General features: G+C 37.0%; 1 long non-coding RNA gene across 1 annotated transcript; it reads right to left on the reverse strand.

The window, feature by feature from the left end:
• Positions 1 to 7,834: 7,834 nt before the first annotated feature.
• On the reverse strand, positions 7,835 to 8,511 carry LOC128635933 (uncharacterized). Its single transcript, XR_008398623.1, has 3 exons — positions 8,440 to 8,511; positions 7,967 to 8,035; positions 7,835 to 7,889 (listed from the first exon to the last, which is right to left on the reverse strand). It is a non-coding gene; the product is annotated as an uncharacterized LOC128635933 (long non-coding RNA).
• Between the last annotated feature and the right edge of the window lie 16,243 nt (positions 8,512 to 24,754).

Below are 24,754 nucleotides of genomic sequence, written 5' to 3' on the forward strand. Positions count from 1 at the left end.
TTCATTCGGATTAAAATAAATTTGGATGTATTTGGTTCGGATTCGATTTGTAAATTCGGAAGTTCGGTATGTGTTAGTTTGGATGTGTTGTGTATTAGATTAGTATTATGTACTGTAATATTAGGTGTAACTCATAGCAGAGTGATATAACCTAATATACTGTAAACTACTAGTGTAATCGTGGTTAGTCCATGGCAATCCGAATGTAATAAATAAATCCAAACTAATTTGAATTTATTATTTATTTGAATTTTTATTTATTTGAATTTTATTATTTATTTATTGGGATCTTTCTAACGCCGGTATTTAGAGTCGTGGCTGAAGTGAGCGTTAGAAATCTAACGACAAAACTCCAGCCGCAGAAAAAAAACAGGAGTTAAGAGCTTTATGGGCTAACGCCGGATTATAAAGCTCTTAACTACTGTGCTCTAAAGTACACTAACACCCATAAAATACCTATGTACCCCTAAACCGAGGCCCCCCACATCACCGCCACTCTATGAAATTTTTTTAACCCCTAATCTGCCGACCGCACACCGCCGCCACCTACGTTATCCCTATGTACCCCTAATCTGCTGCCCCTAATACCGCCGACACCTACATAATATTTATTAACCCCTAATCTGCCGCCCCCGCTATTGCTGACACCTGCATATTTTTTTTAACCCCTAATCTGCCGCTCCGTACACCGCCGCAACCTACATTATACCTATGTACCCCAAATCTGCTGCCCCTAACACAGCCGACCCCTATATTATATTTATTAACCCCTAATCTGCCGCCCCCAACGTCGCCTCCACCTACCTACAATTATTAACCCCTAATCTGCCGACCGGACCACACCGCTACTATAATAAATGTATTAATCCCTAAAGCTAAGCTCTAATGCGAGCTCAATCTTATTGGCTGATCGGATAAGCCAATCGGATTGAACTTGAATCTGATTGGCTGATGAATTTTCCTACCTTAATTACGATTGGCTGATAGAATCCTATCAGCCAATCGGAATTTGAGGGACGCCATCTTGGATGACGTCCCTTAAAGGAACCGTCATTTGTCGGGAAGTCGTCAGTGAAGATGGATGTTCCGCGTTGGCAGGATGAACTACATGGATCCGGAAGAAAGAAGATTGAAGATGCCGCTTGATAGAAGACTTCAGTCGGATCATGGACCTCTTCAGCTCCCGCTTGGATGAAGACTTTAGCCGGATCATGGACATCTTCAGCCCCCTGCTTGGGCTTGGATCAAGACATCGGAGGCTCTTCTGGATCGATCGGTGAACCCGGCGTGGTGAAGACAAGGTAGGGAGATCTTCAGGGGCTTAGTGTTAGGTTTATTTAAGGGGGGTTTGGGTTAGATTAGGGGTATGTGGGTGGTGGGTTGTAATGCTGGGGGGGTATTGTATTTTATTAGGGGGCTTAGAGTAGGTGTAATTAGTTTAAAATTGTTGTAATATTTTTCTAATGTTTGTAAATTTTTATTTTTTGTAACTTAGTTCTTTTTTATTTTTTGTACTTTAGTTAGTTTATTTCATTGTATTTATTTGTAGGTATTGTATTCAATTAATTTGTTGATAGTGTAGTGTTAGGTTTAATTGTAGATAATTGTAGGTAGTTTATTTAATTTATTTATTGATAGTGTAGTGTTAGGTTTAATTGTAACTTAGGTTAGGATTTATTTTACAGGTAATTTTGTAATTATTTTAACTAGGTAGCTATTAAATAGTTATTAACTATTTAATAGCTATTGTACCTGGTTAAAATAAATACAAAGTTGCCTGTAAAATAAATATTAATCCTAAAATAGCTACAATATAATTATAATGTATATTGTAGCTATATTAGGATTTATTTTACAGGTAAGTATTTAGCTTTAAATAGTAATAATTTATTTAATAAGAGTTAATTTATTTCGTTAGATTTAAATTATATTTAACTTAGGGGGGTGTTAGTGTTAGGGTTAGACTTAGCTTTAGGGGTTAATACATTTATTAGAGTAGCGGTGGGTCCGGTCGGCAGATTAGGGGTTAATAATTGTAGGTAAGTGGAGGCGACGTTGGGGGCGGCAGATTAGGGGTTAATAAATATAATATAGGGGTCGGCGGTGTAAAGGGCAGCAGATTAGGGGTACATAGGGATAACGTAGGTTGCGGCGGTGTACGGAGCGGCAGATTAGGGGTTAATAATAATATGCAGGGGTCAGCGATAGCGGGGGCAGGTGTTAATAAGTGTAAGGTTAGGGGTGTTTAGACTCGGGGTACATGTTAGGGTGTTAGGTGCAGACTTAGGAGGTGTTTCCCCATAGGAAACAATGGGGCTGCGTTAGGAGCTGAACGCTGCTTTTTTGCAGGTGTTAGTTTTTTTTCAGCTCAAACAGCCCCATTGTTTCCTATGGGGGAATCGTGCACAAGCACGTTTTTGAAGCTGGCCGCGTTCGTAAGCACCGCTGGTATCGAGAGTTGCAGTGGCGGTAAATATGCTCTACGCTCCCTTTTTTGGAGCCTAACGCAGCCCTTCTGTGAACTCTAAATACCAGTGGTATTTAAAAGGTGCGGGGGAAAAAAAGCATGCGTAGCTAACGCACCCATTTGGCCGCAGAACTCTAAATCTAGCCGTTAGGGTTTATTTTATAGGTAAGTATTTAGTTTTAAAAAGGAATAATTTAGTTAATGATAGTAATTTTATTTAGATTTATTTGAATTATATTTAAGTTAGGGGGGTTAGGGTTAGACTTAGGTTTAGGGGTTAATACATTTAGAATAGTGGTTTGGACGTTGGGGACGGCAGATTAAGGGTTAATAAGTGTAGGTAGGTTAAGGAGACATTGGGGCGGCAGATTAGGGGGTTAATAAATATAATGTAGGTGTCGGGGATGTTGGGGGCAGCAGATTAGGGGTTATTAAATATAATGTAGGTGGCGGCGATGTTGGGGGCAGCAGATTAGGGGTTAATAAATATAATGTAGGTGGCGGCGATGTCCGGAGCGGCAGATTAGGGGTTAATAAGTATAATGTAGGTGTCTGCAATGTTGGGGGCGGCAGATTAGGGGTTAATAAGTGTAAGATTAGGGGTGTTTAGACTTGGGGTTCATGTTAGGGTGTTAGGTGTAAATATAACTTTAGTTTCCCCATCGGAATCAATGGGGCTGCCTTACGACCAGCTCACCCCTGATTTAAGCAGCGCTGGTATTGGAGTGTGGTATGGAGCTCAATTTTGCTCTACGCTCACTTCTTGCCTGTTAACGCCGGGTTTGTAAAAACCTGTAATACCAGCACTGTAGGTAAGTGAGCGGTGAGAATAAACTGCACGTTAGCACCGCACAGCTCATAACGCAAAACTCGTAATCTGGCCGTTTGTTATTTTTGTAAGGTTAGGTTTTTGGTTTTCAGTAATCTTAGGGTTGTTTTATTCTCTGCAAGGGTATTTTTTTATATTTTCTGTAATCTTAGTTTTGTTTTTTCAGTAATCTTAGGGTTTTTTATTTTATGTAATGTTTGGGTTTTTTGTAATGCAGGTTTTTTTTGTTTGTAATTTTTGAATGCTTTTTAGGTAGTTAGTAAATTTTTAATTTTATTTCAGTGTATTTTAATTGGGGTTAAGTTAGGGGGTGTCAGGTTACGGGGCTTTGTTTTTAGTTTAATGCTTTGTGCTGTGGGGGTAAGAGGATTAGGGGTTAATAGGTTAATTGGGTGTTTGCATTGTGGGGGCTGGCAGATTAGGGGCTAATAGGTTAATTGGGTGTTTGCATTGTGGGGGGTTGGCGGATTAGGGGTTAACAAGTTAATTAGTTGTTTGCAATGTCGGGGGATGGCGGTTTAGGGGTTTATATGTTTTATTAGTGATTGCGATGTATGGGGATGGTGGTTTAGGGGTTAATACATTTTATTAGTGATTGCGATGTATGGGGATGGCGGTTTAGGGGTTAATATGTTTATTTAGTATTTGTGATGTGGGGGATGGTTTTAAATGGTGTTTTAACATTTGGGTTAAAAAAAATTCGGGTTTAGATTTTTACGTGTGACTTCAACATTTTTTTTTTTTATGTTTATGTTACGCGTGCAATATGATATACTGGCGTAAGCTACTGTGGAACATAAAAGGGCCATAAAGATCACATTCTGGGGGTTGGGGTCCATATTGCTATGCTGAATGTTAAATATTACATTTCCCAACATCCCTGTCTCTCACTGCTGATATATATAAAAAAAATGGCCATTTTCAAGCATCTTGACATGGACTTCAACCCCATTAGACTGCCACATTCAACTCTCTGACCCTATACTACTAACTCCTTAAGGCGCTACACTGTCCCTAGTAAACCTATACTACTAACTCCTTAAGTTGCTACAATTATCCCTAGTAAACTAACTGGTATTTATAGTTCTCAATCCAGGACATTTTTAACTTAGGTAGGCTTCAAACAGTTTTCTTTCACCCCTATATCAGAGCAACATTAAACTTGTTGAACTGGTCATTTTCATCTGAGACAACAGACAGTAAAAGATGTTTTGTGATCCAGAAGTTTAAATATTATATCTCCCAGCATGCCTTTCTCCAGAACTGCCAACTAATTTGCATAGTCGGTAAAGTCAGACAAAGGGCAAGATTTATCAAGCTCCGAAAAAATGCGCAAAAAAAGTCGCGGAAATTTTCGTAGCTAATCGCAATTTCCGAAATCCAATTTTTCGCCAATATTTATTAATATTGTTGAGACAAATTTCGTGCAAACTTTTTTTGCGATGACAAGCGAATGACTAGTATAGTTTCTTGGAGAATGTGATGATTTTCACTTTATTTATCACTCGCAAGTAATTATCATGACTTTTACTTCCGGGAATAGTTTCATTGTTATTATTGTTATTGTCCTATTAAAATAAAAGAAATTAAACACGTGATTGTTTCTTATTGTTATTTCTTATTTATGATTAAAGTTGTTTTTATTCTGCCCCTTTTTTGGCGCTTCTGCACACTGTAAAGTTGCCCTCATTTGGTTGCTAAAACTATCTTCTTTTCATTGTTCTTTTTCATAATATATATTTTTATTTTAAAAAAAAATTTTGTGCAATATATTTACAGAGATTTATATATATTGTACTCCAATTTTTTTTTTAATTTGTATATTTATAATTTTTAATCCAAAAAATAATTGATATATTATATTTTTTATATATTAAATTATTTATTTATTTATTTATTTATTTATTTATTATGTCTGCTGCTGGCCTACAGGAAAACGCATCAACTGCCAGCAAAACAAAAGGTGGTCGAAATATACATTTTAGCCTATCTCAAAACAATGTTCTTGTAGACAAAATTTTAAATCACTATGATGTCCTGCTAGGCTGTAGAAGCAGGCAGACACCTATGGCACGTAAAAGGCAGATATGGCAAGATATAAGCCAGGAGGTATCTGCACAGGGTATAAACCCCAAAAATGTAAATAATTGTAAAAAACGTTTTTCGGATATAAAAAGAATAATTAAAATGAAACTATGCAAAGAAAAACGTTCAGCAAGAGGTACAGGGGGTGGTCCAGGATATACTGCTGATCTAATGGAGTATGAGAAGAAAGTTCTTAATTTGATGGGGCCTGAGGTTGTGGAGGGAATTGAAGTGCAAGGAGACACAGGCGATTATGCAGGTAAACTATTATTATTATTATTATATTTATATTGCTAATGAAGTATTTAAATCCTAATTGAAATTGATAAATGTTTTCATTCTCCTCACTCATTACTGGTGATTGATTTCAAATACAATATTTTTCCTTATATTAACATTTATTTTTGTTTTCTTTGAAACTTTTGTTGAAAAGCACATTCGATGTTCAATCTGTTTTTCACTTTTTGTTTGTAATGGAAGTAACTTAAATAATGCAGTAATATATTTCCAATTTTGTGCATTGCTTATTTCACTTTAATGGATATATTACATTAATCTTGGCTATTGATTACCCTTTTTTTTTTTTAGGATCCCCACCTACACAATCAGATGTGCAAATCATATTAAAACTTTATAAGACATTTTTTTTGTAGAATCAGATACAGCATGAAATTATAAGCAACTTACAATTTCACTACATTTTTCAGCTTTTATTAATTATATTGCTATCTATATTTTATAACATGGAATGTAAATCTTAGCATCCATCCCATTTTAGGATCAGCACCATGGTTAGTGCTTGTTTATTGGAACCACTGACCATGGTGCTGAAACTAAAATATGATGGATGCTTTAAGAATTGCATTCCAGCTTATAACATACAGATAGCAATAGAATTAACAAAAGCTGACAATTGTAGTGAAATTGTAAGTTGCTTATATCCAGCAATTACAAAATTTGAATGTAATTGTTGTGGAATATTATACTTTAAAGATGCTGATACATGTGTATTCTGCCCTTTTAAAATCTCATCAATATTAAATTTAATTTTCATATTTTCAGTGAAAGATGATAGTAATCTATAATAGGTGGCATTGTCAAAATGAAATTATTGTTTATCTTTATTATAGATGATTCTGAAAATGTTGAATACGTTCTGAATTTACAACCAATACAGGAGACATCTCCTGTACATTCCTCAAGTACAAATGTAGAAGTACCAGAAGAAGAAATTGGAGATGTACACGAAGATATCCAACAAGAAGCACAAGCACCAACTGAAGAGGCAATATCAGTAAATTTGGTTAACATTCTGCAATTAGCCACAAATTTTCAGAATGAACAAAGGGCTTTTTTTCAACAGATGAGTGACCTGCAAAGTGAACGTTTGGAAATTGACAGGCAGAGTTTACTTGCACGTCAAGAGACAAATAGGTTGCTTGCATTACTAGTGAATATTTTACAAACAAGAATTGGGAATCATTGATTTTTTTTTGGGTGGGTTTTCTTAAAATGTTTTTTTTGTTTTTTAAACAGTTAATGTATAAATGTTGGTTATGATTTATAACATATCATAGGTTAAATTAAAAACTATTAATGCCGTTTGAATGTATTTCTCTATTATTAATCTTTACCTTTTTAAAAAAATAACAGACACATATATTATAATATAATAATTTTTTATAGAAACTAAACCAAAAATGCAAATCTAATTGAAACATAGAAAGTTACATTTTCAGGGTTATTTTTTTTTTTTTAATACATTTGCTCCGTTATGGCTCTTCTAAAATTTTGGATGCTTCTTGTTATTGTATGCATCATGACTTCTAACCGATCAAATTCTGCGATTATGGTCTCTCTTGAGATGAGTCCAAGTTCTTCTTCCACAACCTCTTTTAAAGATAAAAACATTTATTAAAAAATTGTTAGTAAGATTTAACATTCATTTTGTACAATTTTTATAAACTGAGGTTTATAATATATATTAATGTGACAATCAACATTACATGCTTCATATAGAACTGAGAATTGGAATACACTTTATAATTTACTCCAATTATCTAAGTTTGTATATTGACAATATCAGTAAATTAGAAAGATGTTTCAAATTGTATGCTGTATCCAAATGCGTTTTGTATAAAGAACATTTCCACGAACATCCTACAATGTATAAATATTTGTTAATAAATATATATATATTTATAAAAACAAAATAATAATGATGGCTAAAAACAAAAGTAAATCATTTGTACTTACGTGTACCAATGTTTCTTGTGGAAGTAGATTCTTCGGCTTCAACATCATCTATGAATAAAACAAATTAATGAAACGGATTACCATATTCAAATAAAGATGCTTATATAAAAGCACAATCATTATATTACAAATACCAAAACCAACCTTCAAAACCCACAGAATCGTAGTCCGAAGAATGTTCTACTGTTATTTTTGGTCTTTGGATAGGTAGAACAAAATCTGGCTCTTCCGTTCTAATTTCTACTGCTGCTTCTATAACCAAAAAATAATATATCTATATAATATAGGCCTTTTCTGTTTTTCAAAAGCTGTTATTGCGCAGTAGAGACCTGTAATCGTTGCTAGTGCTGATCGGGTGTGAGGGTGGTGTGAGGTTGGCGTTTCCGGGCGTGAGAGAGCTGAAAAGACATAGCGAGTAGAGAGAGGGAGAGAGACAGCAAAAGAGAGAGGGGAGAAAGGGGAGAGAGAAATCAAGAGAGAGGGGGGAGAGAGACAGCAAAAGAGAGGGGGGAGAAAGGCGAGAGAGAAATCAAGAGAGAGGGGGGATAGAGACAGCAAAAGAGAGGGGGGAGAAAGGGGAGAGAGAGAGCAGAAGAACGGGAGAGACAGCAAAAGAGAGGGAGATAGAGAGAGAGCATTGTACATTAACTTTATGACCTATTTATCTTTGTTGTAATTTTAATAAATCTGTGGACATTATTTCACGGGTATTATACAAATAAAATGTAAGTGAAAAACTTTTGGTTATATATGAGTAATCAATTACTGAGTGTCTAAAAAAGTGTAACAAAATTTACCATACCTTCTGTATTTTCTTCGAAAGGTTTTTCAATTACAGTAATCTGTCTATTTTCAAGTGTGACTAAGGGCATCGGTGGGGAGCCGGAAGTTTCATCACTAACAACCTCCATCCCAGATAGCAAGGATAACTTGCCACAAACTTGTAGCTAACTTTTGCTGTAAGTCGGTATAACTTGCTGCAAGTGTTCACTGGCAAGTGTGTTTACTTGCATCATAATTGCAGCAAAAGTTCTAGTTGACACTTTTTCAACTTGCAGCAAGTTTACCTAGCAAGTCTCTAGCAAGAGCATTCTGGCAAGTCAACTGCAAGAGCTCTGCAAGTTTGTAGCCAATTTTTGGCAAGTCAACTACAAGAGCTTTGCAAGTCTATTGTCAATTTCTGGCAAGTCAACTGCAAGAGCTCTGCAAGTTTGTAGTCAATTTCTGGCAAGTCAACTGCAAGAGCTCTGCAAGTGTCTAGTCAATTTCTGGCAAGTCAATAGCAAGAGCTCTGCAAGTCTGCTGCAAATTTCTGACAAGTCAACAGCAATAGCCCTTCAAATCTGCAGCAAATTTCTCACAATTTAACAGCAAGAGCCCTTCAAGTCTACTGCAAAAGCTCTGCAAGTCTGTTATAAATCTCTAACAAGTCAACTGCAAATCTTTAGCATATCTCTGGCACATATATCACAATTAAGAGCAGTGTCTGCCACAAGAGCACTACAAATTTACTATTATTTACGTCAATCATATTTACAAATTAATAATAAAATTTAAATTTTTTTCCTGCAAAAGTTATCTATGTAAGTTGTTTGTATGAATTTAATTGATCTTAAAGTTGTATCCATGCATTATCTGAGGTAATATATATTCATATATAAAACTAATATTATGACAGGTAATATATTAAAGGGACACTAAACCCACATTTTTTCTTTCATGATTCAGACAAAGCATGCAATTTTAAGTAATTTTCTAGCTTATTCCTATTATCAATTTTTTTTCCGTTTTCTTCCTATTTTTATTCGAAAAAGCAGGAAAGTAAGAGACCATTTTTGGTTCAGCACAAGGGTATCGCTTGCTGATTGGTGGCTAAATGTAGCTACCAATATGTAAGCGCTACCCAGGTGCTAAAACAAAAATGGGCCAGCTCCTAATCTTACATTTCTGCTTTTTCAAATAAAGATAGCAAGAGAACGAAGAAAAAATGATAATAGGAGTACATTAGAAAATAGCATGCTCTATCTGAATCATAAAAGCAAAACAATGGGTTTAGTATCCCTTTAAGTTGAATACTTGATGTATTCTTATATTAGAGTTATATTATAACACTAATATCATTATCTCAGGTACAGTATGGCCCCTTTTTACAGCACACCCCTTTAAGGCATTCCACTTATAAATCAGTCTTCAGTTCTGCCCATCGTTATTATGTTTCATGTTTTTACCTCCCGTTCAGTCTTTTTTGGCAGTCATTTTAATTGATTATTTTCTTTATGAATATTTGTTTTACAGATCTCTCCATATCTGTGCAGATATAAAAAATAATTATTGTATATAACTAACTGCAATTGTTACCAGAAGTTAAACTAGAAAAATCATATTTATTTTTTATATTTTACTGATTTTAATAAAATTAGCATTTGCCTGTCTGGTAAATATGATCTGTTAACCTCAATACTGTATGAAGATAAAAATATTCCCCAAAAAATCCTTTAAAAATGACTCCATAAAAACAACAGCATTGACTCTTACAAAAATAATTTAAAGTTTTATTAGGCTTCAAATTTTCCAGGTATTAAAACATTTTAAATATGACATTGTAATAAACCAGAGAATAACTTATAGTATAGGCCTAGGGTACAAGTTTAATGCAGATGCACAATAATGTTGACAGAACAACAAAAATATAATATGATGTCTATCTGTATCTGTTCTATGATCTTGAATTTGGCACCGGCCTGTAAAAATAAAAACAAATATTACATAAACATGGGCATTCTGTGCTAATTGCTTAGTCTACAGCAGAACTTTAATTTGTAGAACTAAAAAAGTAAATCTGACAAAATAAATAACGCCTTTATTTCAACTTCAAGGTTGTGATGAATACTAAAAAAGAATTGTATTTTTAACTTCCATAAATTCTCATGTCAATGCAATTTCCATCTAGATATTAACATATTTGGCCACGTTCCTTCCTAATCAAACAGATCACTACCTGCCAATGGGATGCTTAGAACCTATACTTTAACCTCTTAAAGACTAGCAACGTACCCTGTACATCACTCGGCTTTGAATAGGGAAGTGCTATTAAATGCGCGGTCTCGCCGCCAGTGTTGAGGCCACACTATTTACGATGACAAGAAGGGAGGGTATAAAAGGGCAGTACCGCCACTTGTGGCGGGACACGTGCTATTTAAAAAAATATAACCCTTAATGAGCGGCAACATACATGGTACATCTCAGTCGTTAAAGGGTTACTATATTGAGACTTTTTTTCCTTAAGATATTTATATTTTACTTCTCTAGAAATCAATGTGCACTATTTGATACCCTATGTTGTAATTTAAATTTTTGGTTGTGTTCCTAGACTTTTGGAGATAAAAGAGGGAAAGTCACAATGTGCAGTTTATTTCCTTTTCAATTGTGTTTTTTTCCTTTTACAAAATATTAAGTAATATGCTTTCTTTCATGTAATTAGCAAGAGTCCATGAGCTAGTGACGTATGGGATATACATTCCTACCAGGAGGGGCAAAGTTTCCCAAACCTCAAAATGCCTATAAATACACCCCTCATCACACCCACAAATCAGTTTTACAAACTTTGCCTCCTATGGAGGTGGTGAAGTAAGTTTGTGCTAGATTCTACGTTGATATGCGCTCCGCAGCAGGTTGGAGCCCGGTTTTCCTCTCAGCGTGCAGTGAATGTCAGAGGGATGTGAGGAGAGTATTGCCTATTTGAATGCAATGATCTCCTTCTACGGGGTCTATTTCATAGGTTCTCTGTTATCGGTCGTAGAGATTCATCTCTTACCTCCCTTTTCAGATCGACGATATACTCTTATATATATATACCATTATCTCTGCTGATTTTCGTTTCAGTACTGGTTTGGCTTTCTACAACATGTAGATGAGTGTCCTGGGGTAAGTAAGTCTTATTTTCTGTGACACTCTAAGCTATGGTTGGGCACTTTTTTAATAAAGTTCTAAATATATGTATTCAAACATTTATTTGCCTTGACTCAGGATGTTCAACATTCCTTATTTTCAGACAGTCAGTTTCATATTTGGGATAATGCATTTGAATCAATAATTTTTTCTTACCTTAAAAATTTGACTTTTTCCCTGTGGGCTGTTAGGCTCGCGGGGGCTGAAAATGCTTCATTTTATTGCGTCATTCTTGGCGCGGACTTTTTTGGCGCAAATTTTTTTTTCTGTTTCCGGCGTCATACGAGTTTTTTTGACGTTTTTTTGCGTCAAAAGTGTCAGCATTCCGGATGTGGCGTCATTTTTGGCGCCAAAAGCATTTAGGCGCCAAATAATAAGGGCGTCTTATTTGGCGCTAAAAAAATATGGGCGTCACTTTTGTCTCCACATTATTTAAGTCTCATTATTTATTGCTTCTGGTTGCTAGAAGCTTGTTCACTGGCATTTTTTCCCATTCCTGAAACTGTCATTTAAGGAATTTGATCTATTTTGCTTTATATGTTGTTTTTTCTATTACATATTGCAAGATGTCCCACGTTGCAACTGAGTCAGAAGATACTTCAGGAAAATCGCTGCCTGGTGCTGGAGCTACCAAAGCTAAGTGTATCTGCTGTAAACTTTTGGTATCTGTTCCTCCAGCTGTTGTTTGTATTGAATGTCATGACAAACTTGTTAATGCAGATAAAATTTCCTTTAGTAAAGTTCCATTACCTGTTGCTGTTCCGTCAACATCTAATACTCAGAGTGTTCCTGATAACATAAGAGATTTTGTTTCTGAATCCATTAAGAAGGCTTTGTCTGTTATTCCTCCTTCTAGTAAACATAAAAAATCTTTTAAAACTTCTCATTGTTCAGATGAATTTTTAAATGAACATCATCATTCTGATTCTGATAATGGTTCTTCTGGTTCAGAGGATTCTGTCTCAGAGGTTGATGCTGATAAATCTTCATATTTATTTAAAATGGAATTTATTCGTTCTTTACTTAAAGAAGTTCTAATTGCTTTAGAAATTGAGGATTCTGGTCCTCTTAATACTAAATCTAAACGTTTAGATAAGGTTTTTAAATCTCCTGTAGTTATTCCAGAAGTTTTTCCTGTTCCTAGTGCTATTTCTGAAGTAATTTCCAGGGAATGGAATAATTTGGGTAATTCATTTACTCCTTCTAAACGTTTTAAGCAATTATATCCTGTGCCATCTGACAGATTAGAGTTTTGGGACAAAATCCCTAAGGTTGATGGGGCTGTCTCTACTCTTGCTAAGCGTACTACGATTCCTACGGCAGATGGTACTTCCTTTAAGGATCCTTTAGATAGGAAAATTGAATCCTTTCTAAGATAAGCTTATTTGTGTTCAGGTAATCTTCATAGACCTGCTATATCTTTGGCGGATGTTGCTGCAGCTTCAACTTTTTTGCAGCTTCAACAAGTAACAGATCATAATTCTCATAGCATTATTATTCTTCTTCAACATGCTAATAATTTTATTTGTGATGCCATCTTTGATATCATTAGGGTTGATGTCAGGTATATGTCTCTAGCTATTTTAGCTAGAAGAGCTTTATGGCTTAAAACTTGGAATGCTGATATGTCTTCTAAGTCTACTCTGCTTTCCCTTTCTTTCCAAGGTAATAAATTATTTGGTTCTCAGTTGGATTCTATTATTTCAACTGTTACTGGAGGGAAAGGAACTTTTTTACCACAGGATAAAAAATCTAAAGGTGGGGAGTGGCTAAGAGGCGACCATGATCAGTCGCATTTTATGAAGCTCCTGGGAATACTCTCTGGATTCATTAATAAAATAGGGATATAACTTTTATTCTTCTCAAATATACACAAGATCCCTGCACTGCTAGCTCTGCAGTACTGAAAGTCTCCGTGATTCCCGCATCAGTCCAACCAGGAGCTGATTTAGCCTACTAAGACATTAGGCCGTTGCCGCTAACTGAAGCCCATAAAAACCTGCATTGATCATTCAAGCCTGATGATTCTCTCTCTGGGTTCTAGGACTGTTTTATATTAATATTCATTTCTGTGGACTTGAGCCCCAGGGAGATTGTCACATTTGGACATCGCTATAGAATAACTGTAAGTTACTGGTGACGGTCTACACAATCCTATTTCTCCACATAATCTAACCCCCCCCCGGTTATCCGGGGTGGATTGCTGGCTTTGTATAGCAGGATGGAGGACTTTAGCCTTACCACAGTGGCTATATTCCGAGATCTTCTCCAAAAGATGGATACACAATTTGAAAATCTCAGGACTGAAATCAGAGAGGCCTGTTTGAAAGATGGTGCCCAGCCGTCACTCTCATCTAAGCACGCTCGCGACATAGCACCGGAGTTATTCTTCCCAACAGATTTACCCTTAGCCGCTGGTGCCGGAGAATCTAAAGAAACACCCGACTCACTTGTCTCACATGCTCCGACAGTGACATTGCAGCAAACCCTGACGCCGAACATCGCCTTACCACACAATTTTGTGCAACCTACATCAGGTCAGCCTACACCGAGTTTCCAGCGGAGTAGCTCAGTTACAGTCAGCAGCCTGAATTTTGACCCCCAGCTTCCTCGGGCCTGTTTGGGAGATGCGGCCGGCTCCTGGATGGGCGATTGGGGAAGCCACCATACTTACCTCACTGCAAAGCACTTTTATGAAGGGTTCAAGGCTCCGACATATACTCCTCCAGGACAACCTTCCACAAGAGACTGCCGTGATCCCCCCTTGAGCTCAACCAAGGATACATATGCAGAGCTGGACTTTCCATGCAGCAGCTTGGTCCTGAACAGAGCTGGTATAGGCTAGCTATAAATCTGTCTCTTTCGTTTCTTTTTTAATCTTGTCTCTCCTAAGGAAAATGTTTGCAATTGTTTGTAAGCTGCAGTTATAGTATGTGAGCTTTATATATAAGCTTTATTTACTCCCATTCCTCTTCTCTTTTAGTTTTTTCTCTCATGTTTCTCTCATTTTTCAGCACAGAATTTTATTTATATACGCTTCTGATGTAACATCTATATCACTCTGTTGAACCTTATCATATAGTGCTAGGTGACCCCTAGGGCACTGACTCGATTGAATTAAACCATAAATACACAGCAGACATAATCATAGTCTTTTGACACATAATTTAGAGTTAATCCCCCCTACTAATGACCCTCTAATAGACATTACCTTTCCCATTTACTTAGAGATGAGAGGGCTTAGAGCCCTGATTTTAATAGACTAAACCACTTTGACCTTATACATGGGCCCTAATTGTAAAATATGTGTCAGATCTTGCATATACTCCTACTGTAAGGTCTTAGGTTTATACTTGTAGATTATCCTTAGATCTGAATCTTGTTTACCCCACCTAAGGACTAACTGCCACACTTGCTTATATGCCCCAGTAGAGTCTAACATCCTCCATCTCACCTTAGTTAGCCCTTATATGCCTTTATATGCCCTACTCCTATCCAACATTCTTTATTCGACATTGATCTAGCCTTCTAGTCATTTTCTCTTTATTTTTACTTATTTTACTTTTTGTTACCCACTGCTCTTGCGAATAGGCAATCCCTCTATCAATTTATAACATATATTCTTATTACCTCCAATATACATATGTCTACTTCCAATAGATAGATACTCCATCCTGCTTATATTATATTTTATTATAAAACAATGCTTTGCTAGCACCCACAAGCCCAGTCCCCCCCCCCCTCTAACTCCACATTTGAGCGGCTCTTGACTGCTGAACCCCCCTCCCTATATCCAAACAGCTAGGCCCAAGAGTGGCCATTTCATAAGCTAATTTCCTCCTCTAGATTGTTTTACTTTTCATGGGTCCGAGAGCGATCCCCTGTCCCCAAAGAGGATGTAAATATAAGATATGCATAATAAAACTGAGGTTCAAGACACCTTTACACAGTACCCAAACATGATTCACTTTTCATACCTAATTTTGCATGTAAGTTTTATTGACTAGTGCTTACTTTTGTTTTTAGTAAGTACGTTTCTCACTGTGTTATATGGGTGATGTGACGTTTCATCTTTGTTGTTTAACATGCATAACCTCAATAAAAACATTATTTGGAAAAAAAAAATCTAAAGGTAAATTCAGGTCTAATAATCGTTTTCGTTCCTTTCGTCACAACAAGGAACAGAAACCTGATCCTTCATCCTCAGGAGCGGTATCAGTTTGGAAACCATCTCCAGTCTGGAATAAATCCAAGCCTTCTAGAAAATTAAAGCCAGCTTCTAAGTCCACATGAAGGTGCAGCCCTCATTCCAGCTCAGCTGGTAGGGGGCAGATTACGTTTTTTCTAAGAAATTTGGATCAAATCCGTTCACAATCTTTGGATTCAGAACATTGTTTCAGAAGGGTACAGAATTGGCTTCAAATTAAGACCTCCTGCAAAGAGATTTTTTCTTTCCCGTGTCCCAGTAAATCCAGCGAAGGCTCAAGCATTTCTGAAATGTGTTTCAGATCTAGAGTTGGCTGGAGTAATTATGCCAGTTCCAGTTCTGGAACAGGGGCTGGGGTTTTATTCAAATCTCTTCATTGTACCAAAGAAGGATAATTCCTTCAGACCAGTTCTGGATCTAAAAATATTGAATCGTTATGTAAGGATACCAACATTCAAAATGGTAACTGTAAGGACTATCCTGCCTTTTGTTCAGCAAGGGCATTAGATGTCTACAATAGATTTACAGGATGCATATCTGCATATTCCGATTCATCCAGATCACTTTCAGTTTCTGAGATTCTCTTTCCTAGACAAGCATTACCAGTTTGTGGCTCTACCATTTGGCCTAGCAACAGCTCCAAGAATTTTTACAAAGGTTCTCGGTGCCCTTCTGTCTGTAATCAGAGAACAGGGTATTGTGGTATTTCCTTATTTGGACGATATCTTGGTACTTGCTCAGTCTTTACATTTAGCAGAATCTCATACAAATCGACTTGTGTTGTTTCTTCAAGATCATGGTTGGAGGATCAATTTACTAAAAAGTTCATTGATTCCTCAGACAAGGGTAACCTTTTTGGGTTTCCAGATAGATTCAGTGTCCATGACTCTATCTTTGACAGACAAGAGACGTCTAAAATTGATATCAGCTTGTCGAAACCTTCAGTCACAATCATTCCCTTCGGTAGCCTTATGCATGGAAATTCTAGGTCTTATGACTGCTGCATCGGACGCGATCCCCTTTGCTCGTTTTCACATGCGACCTCTTCAGCTCTGTATGCTGAACCAATGGTGCAGGGATTACACAAAGATATCTCAATTAATATCTTTAAAACCGATTGTACGACACTCTCTGACGTTGTGGACAGATCACCATCGTTTAATTCAGGGGGCTTCTTTTGTTCTTCCGACCTGGACTGTAATTTCAACAGATGCAAGTCTTACAGGTTGGGGAGCTGTGTGGGGGTCTCTGACGGCACAAGGGGTTTGGGAATCTCAGGAGGTGAGATTACCGATCAATATTTTGGAACTCAGTGCAATTTTCAGAGCTCTTCAGTCTTGGCCTCTTCTGAAGAGAGAATCGTGTATTTGTTTTCAGACAGACAGTGTCACAACTGTAGCATACATCAATCATCAAGGAGGGACTCACAGTCCTCTAGCTATGAAAGAAGTATCTCGAATTCTGGTTTGGGCGGAATCCAGCTCCTGTCTAGTTTCTGCGGTTCATATCCCAGGTATAGACAATTGGGAAGCGGATTATCTCAGTCGCCAAACGTTGCATCCGGGCGAATGGTCTCTTCACCCAGAGGTATTTCTTCAGATTGTTCAAATGTGGGGGCTTCCAGAAATAGATCTGATGGCCTCTCATCTAAACAAGAAACTTCCCAGGTATCTGTCCAGATCCAGGGATCCTCAAGCGGAAGCAGTGGATGCATTGTCACTTCCTTGGAAGTATCATCCTGCCTATATCTTTCCGCCTCTAGTTCTTCTTCCAAGAGTGATCTCCAAAATTCTGAAGGAATGCTCGTTTGTTCTGCTGGTAGCTCCAGCATGGCCTCACAGGTTTTGGTATGCGGATCTTGTCCGGATGGCTTCTTGCCAACCGTGGACTCTTCCGTTAAGACCAGACCTTCTGTCTCAAGGTCCTTTTTTCCATCAGGATCTCAAATCCTTAAATTTAAAGGTATGGAGATTGAACGCTTGATTCTTAGTCAAAGAGGTTTCTCTGACTCTGTGATTAATACTATGTTACAGGCTCGTAAATCTGTATCTAGGGAGATATATTATAGAGTCTGGAAGACTTATATTTCTTGGTGTCTTTTTCATCATTTTTCCTGGCATTCTTTTAGAATTCCAAGAATTTTACAGTTTCTTCAGGATGGTTTGGATAAAGGTTTGTCTGCAAGTTCCTTGAAAGGACAAATCTCTGCTCTTTCTGTTCTTTTTCACAGAAAGATTGCTAATCTTCCTGATATTCATTGTTTTGTACAAGCTTTGGTGCGTATAAAACCTGTTATTAAGTCAATTTCTCCTCCTTGGAGTTTGAATTTGGTTCTGGGGGCTCTTCAAGCTCCTCCGTTTGAACCTATGCATTCATTGGACATTAAATTACTTTCTTGGAAAGTTTTGTTTCTTTTGGCCATCTCTTCTGTTAGAAGAGTTTCTGAATTATCTGCTCTTTCTTGTGAGTCTCCTTTTCTGATTTTTCATCAGGATAAGGCGGTGTTGCGAACTTCTTTTCAATTTTTACCTAAGGTTTTGAATTCTAACAACATTAGTAGAGAAATTGTGGTTCCTTCATTATGTCCTAATCCTAAGAATTCTAAGGAGAAATCATTGCATTCTTTGGATGTAGTTAGAGCTTTGAAATATTATGTTGAAGCTACTAAGACTTTCCGAAAGACTTCTAGTCTATTTGTTATCTTTTCCGGTTCTAGGAAAGGTCAGAAGGCCTCTGCCATTTCTTTGGCATCCTGGTTGAAATCTTTAATTCATCATGCTTATGTCGAGTCGGGTAAAACTCCGCCTCAAAGGATTACAGCTCATTCTACTAGGTCAGTTTCTACTTCCTGGGCGTTTAGGAATGAAGCTTCGGTTGATCAGATTTGCAAAGCAGCAACTTGGTCCTCTTTGCATACTTTTACTAAATTCTACCATTTTGATGTGTTTACTTCTTCTGAAGCAGTTTTTGGTAGAAAAGTACTTCAGGCAGCTGTTTCAGTTTGAATCTTCTGCTTATGTTTTCATTTAAACTTTATTTTGGGTGTGGATTATTTTCAGCAGGAATTGGCTGTCTTTATTTTATCCCTCCCTCTCTAGTGACTCTTGCGTGTGAAGATCCACATCTTGGGTAGTCATTATCCCATACGTCACTAGCTCATGGACTCTTGCTAATTACATGAAAGAAAACATAATTTATGTAAGAACTTACCTGATAAATTAATTTCTTTCATATTAGCAAGAGTCCATGAGGCCCACCCTTTTTTGTGGTGGTTATGATTTTTTTGTATAAAGCAAAATTATTCCAATTCCTTATTTTTTATGCTTTCGCACTTTTTTCTTATCACCCCACTTCTTGGCTATTCATTAAACTGATTTGTGGGTGTGGTGAGGGGTGTATTTATAGGCATTTTGAGGTTTGGGAAACTTTGCCCCTCCTGGTAGGAATGTATATCCCATACGTCACTAGCTCATGGACTCTTGCTAATTACATGAAAGAAATTAATTTATCAGGTAAGTTCTTACATAAATTATGTTATCTAGATGTGTAATATTCTAAATCTTCATATCCCCACTTCCCTTCCCAAAGGAAAATGATATAGCAGAGTAGCATTTAGTAAGACAGTATTCTATTTACTTCTGTGATACTCCCATGCTATGTGAGGTGCTGCACTGCTTGCTTATTTAAAGGGACATTAAACACTAAGAGCCAGATTACAAGTGAAGTGCTAAATATTGCTTGCGTGCAAGCAATATTAGTGCTCCATTGAGTAATACCAGCGCCCGCTAATATTAGCTGGTATTACAACTCAAGTGTAAAATTACGCAAGCTCAGAATCTAAGTGCAGTGAAGGGGGTAAGTAGCTCAGCGATGCAGCAAATATAACACCCAACTCCGACCAACTTTACCCCCAAAATACTACCTAGTGCAAATATTTTATTAAAACATAAAAATAATACAATTTGTATTTTTTTTATAAAATACACTACACTGTATTTTGGGGGAATTTGGGGCATATTTATAAAATTGACCAGAGATCTGATCACTGGTTAATTTTATAAGCGCTAGTTGTTACCACAAGCATATAGTAGCAATAACCAGACACTTCTAATGGCTGGTTATTTATTACGTGCCTGCAAAAGGGCACATTTGTCCACTTGCGGGCGCGCAATAAATTAGCGCTCCACTTATAATCTAGCCCTAAATAAATGCTAGATAGAATGAAGCATTGAAAGAAAAGGTTAGTCTGTGAATAACATGTAGATGTATTTTTTAAAGTTATATTTGTTGTTTAAACATTAACAAACTAAGTGTAAAGTTTTAATGTCTATAAAACAATGGGATCTTACTTAGGTTACATTATCTGCTGTGGCCAATTAGGGACAGTTATAAATTTATCACTAGAGTGTGCAGCCAATGGCTGTGTGGAATATAACAGTGTTCTGCACTTCCATTTCTAACAGGAGCTGAACTTCAGAATAGAATTACAGGAAAAGGGGACAAAATAAATAATGAAAGTATATATATATATATATATATATATATATATATATATACACACACACACACAGTTTATCATTTTATATTACCATCTCAAGGTGTTTATTGTCCCTTTAAAAGGGCCTTAATAGTAAAAAAAAATGACATCCTTTAATGTAAATTTAAGACTATTGACCCAGCACTACTGCGAGATTAACCCACACAAAGGCTTTAAACACACAATGGAAGTACTGATTGGTACCTGCAGAGCACTGCTGGTCCAGAGCAAAAACTGCCAACTGCTGCTTATCTAATCAGAAATACTAGGATCAGCAGTGCTCTGTGGTTCCAAGCGGTACTTCTACTGTGTGTTTAATCCCTTTGTGGGTTAGTGCAGGGTTGATGGTCTTAAAATGAATTAAAACAAATTAGAGCATGCATTTTTTTTTTACTAATATGCTCTTTTAAAGAAATATATATTGTTTTATCTTAAGTTGCATGTTGCTGAAGCACTGAAAATTGTAAAGGGAGTTTCATTTATTGTTCCTGTGATAGGAGCATTCCTTTGTTTGAAGAATGTTTCTTTTTAGACAAGATTTATAATTCATTAACATTTTAATTGCTATTAGTTGATAGTGCAATAAAAATCCTGTTACAAAGAAGCACCACTATCAAAATGGAACATTCCTTTCAAAGGGTCAGCTCAATCCAAGCACAGAGAAAACTCCAACATGGCTGCTCTATTTATGATCATGGGAGGATCAGAGAAGTGAGTAAATTACTCCCCTGCTGTATCACATCCTTATAAGCATGTTGTATAAACAGAAACAAACACTCCCCTGCTGTATCACATCCATATAAACATGTTGTATAAACAGAAACAAACACTCCCCTGCTGTATCACATCCATATAAGCATGTTGTATAAACAGAAATAAAACACTCCCCTGCTGTATCACATCCATATAAGCATGTTGTATAAACAGAAACAAACACTCCCCTGCTGTATCACATCCATATAAGCATGTTGTATAAACAGAAATAAAACACTCCCCTGCTGTATCACATCCATATAAGCATGTTGTATAAACAGAAATAAAACACTCCCCTGCTGTATCACATCCATATAAGCATGTTGTATAAACAGAAATAAAACACTCTCCTGCTGTATCACTTCCATATAAGCATGTTGTATAAACAGAAACAAACACTCCCCTGCTGTATCACATCCATATAAGCATGTTGTATAGACAGAAACAAACACTCCCCTGCTGTATCACATCCCTATAAGCATGTTGTATAAACAGAAATAAAACACTCCCCTGCTGTATCACATCCATATAAGCATGTTGTATAAACAGAAATAAAACACTCCCCTGCTGTATCACATCCATATAAGCATGTTGTATAAACAGAAATAAAACACTCCCCTGCTGTATCACTTCCATATAAGCATGTTGTATAAACAGAAACAAACACTCCCCTGCTGTATCACATCCATATAAACATGTTGTATAGACAGAAACAAACACTCCCCTGCTGTATCACATCCATATAAGCATGTTGTATAAAAAAAACAAAAACAAAAAACAATTATAAAAGAAATGACTCAGTGGGGTGATTTAAACAAGAAAAAACATAACTGCTTACCTGTGACCACAAACAATTCTTGTGTGGGATTGGCAATCCCCTATGCATCTTCTCATTTTATGGTCAGTAATGTCTTTATAGACCCTTTGACATGTTTCTGTAATAGAAAACAACATCAAATAAATGAGTATAAAGTTAGATATGCAAAATAATTAGATAAAGTCTGTTCAGCAATAGTCTGTCCCGTTACATGGGCATAATACACTTTGTGATTATAACATGAATTATTTAATTATAAATAATAAAACAACTTTGCATTATACTTTCATTATTTTGCCCGCTTTGCCTGTAATGTAATGGTCTATGCAAAAGTTTTCCAGTGGCCAAATTTCACCACCATTTTCCTTATTTGGAGGAGCTAATCCTGATGTACTTCATGTGACAGTCACTCTAGTCACATCATACTGTCAGTAGGCTTTTCCTCATTTTATGTATGTTATCACAAAGTCACATCATACTGTCAGTATGCCTTTCCTTGTTTTGTTAGCACAAAGTCCATGCTAAAGCCAATTAGAAAGATATACAGACTATTGTTAATCATTTGAGGTCTGAAGCCTGCATTACCAATTTTCAGCATAGTAAAAGCCCATATTATTCAGAGTTAAAGGGACATGAAACCCAATTTTTTTTTCTTTCGTTATTTAGAAAGAGCATGTCATTTTAAACCACTTTCGAATTGACTTATTTTACCTAATTTGCTTCATTTTCTTGATATCACTTGCTGAAAAGCATATCTAGATATGCTCAGTAGCTGCTGATTGGTTGCTGCACATAGAGGCCTTGTGTGATTAGCTCATACATGTGCATTGCTATTTCTTCAACAAAGGCTATCTAAAGAATTGAGCAAATTAGATAATAGAAGTAAATTGGAAAGTTGTTTAAAATTGCATGCCCTATCTGAATCATGAAAGTTTAATTTCGAATAGATTGTCCCTTTAAAGGGACATGAAACCCATCATTTTTCTTTCATAATTAAAATAGAGCAGGATTCTTCAAACCATGGGTCGGGACCAATGTTCCCTCTAATTTTTTTCCCTCTAATGTTCCCTTTAATTTTTTTATTGTTATTTCTATTCTAACCTTCTGCCCTGAGATACCTGCGCTCAGGGGCGGATTGAGACCAACCAGGGCCCCCGGGCAAAAGTGTGACAGGGCCCCCCCCCATCCCCTCTTTGCTCTACCTACCTAACTCCTCTGCCCCTTCTTCACCCTATTGCCCCTCCCATGTCATCTGTGTGCGTGTGACAGAGAGAGTGTGTGTGTCTGTGTGTGAGAGACAAAGAGAGTGTGTGTGTGTGTGGCAGAGAGAGTGTGTGTGTCTGTGTGTGTGAGAGAGACAAAGAGAGAGTAAGTGTGTGTGTGTGAGAGAGACAAAGAGAGAGTAAGTGTGTGTGTGGATGACAGAGAGAGAGAGTAAGTTGGTGTGTGCATGGCAGAGAGAGAGAAAGTGTGTTTGTCAGTGTGTGACAGAGAGAGAGAGAGAGAGAGAGTGTCTATGTGTGTGACAGAGAGAGAGAATAAGTGTGTGTGTACATGACAGAGAGAAAGTGTGTGTGACAGAGAGAGAGTGTGTATGACAGAAAAAGAGTGTGTGTGTAAGAGACAGAGAGAAAGTGTGTGTGTGTGACAGAGAGAATGTTTGTGTGTTTGTGTGTATGTGACAGAGAGAGTGTGTATGTGTGTGAAAGAGAGAGTGTGTGTGTCTGTGTGTGTGAGAGAGACAAAGAGTAAGTGTGTGTGTGTGTGAGAGAGACAAAGAGAGAGTAAGTGTGTGTGTGAGAGAGAGAGACAAAGAGAGAGTAAGTGTGTGTGTGGTTGACAGAGAGAGAGAGTAAGTTGGTGTGTGCATGGCAGAGAGAGAGAAAGTGTGTTTGTCAGTGTGTGACAGAGAGAGAGAGAGAGAGTGTGTGTCTATGTGTGTGACAGAGAGAGAGAATACGTGTGTGTGTACATGACAGAGAGAGAAAGTGTGTGTGACAGAGAGAGAGTGTGTATGACAGAAAAAGAGTGTGTGTAAGAGACAGAGAAAGTGTGTGTGTGACAGAGAGAATGTTTGTGTGTTTGTGTGTATGTGACAGAGAGAGTGTGTATGTGTGTGAAAGAGAGAGTGTGCATGTGTACGTGACAAAGAAAGTGTGTGTGAAATGTGTGTATGTGAGTGCGAGAGAGAGACAGTGAGACAGTGTGTGTGTATGTGATAGAGAGAGAAAATGTGTGTGTGTGACAGAGAGAGTGTATGTGTGTGTGAGAGACAGAGTATGTGTTTGTGTGTACGTGACAAGAGAGTGAATGTATGTGTGTGTGACAGAGAGTGTGTGTACGTGAAAGAGAGAGTAGGTGTGTGTGTTTGTGACAGAAAGAGAGAGTGTGTGTGTGTGTCAGAGATCTAGAATGTAGTAGGCATTACATTTATTTTTTACGTTATATTCATGGCTGGAAATTTCCAATTTCCACTAGTCCCATGTTTATAAAAAATTAGAGATGGGAGACATATACACATACACACAAAAGCACACACAGATATACAGTGATACTCTGAAACACACACTTCTACACACCCACTCATACACACACATACACACAGATATACAGTGATACTCTCATACACACACTCATACAGACACAGATATACACTAATACACACATTCACTCATACAGACACAGATATACACTGATACATACACTCATATGTATGTATCAGTGTATCAGTGTGCACTCTGTGCACTGATTGGCCCCTGAATGCCAAATGCTCTGAAGCCTGCAAGGGTATAATGTGATGACATTTTGGAACTACTTAAAATGTGTTGCAATTCAATAAATATATATTTATTTAT

The sequence above is a fragment of the Bombina bombina genome, chromosome 7 (assembly GCF_027579735.1).
Source record: "Bombina bombina isolate aBomBom1 chromosome 7, aBomBom1.pri, whole genome shotgun sequence".
Classification (NCBI taxonomy): domain Eukaryota; kingdom Metazoa; phylum Chordata; class Amphibia; order Anura; family Bombinatoridae; genus Bombina; species Bombina bombina.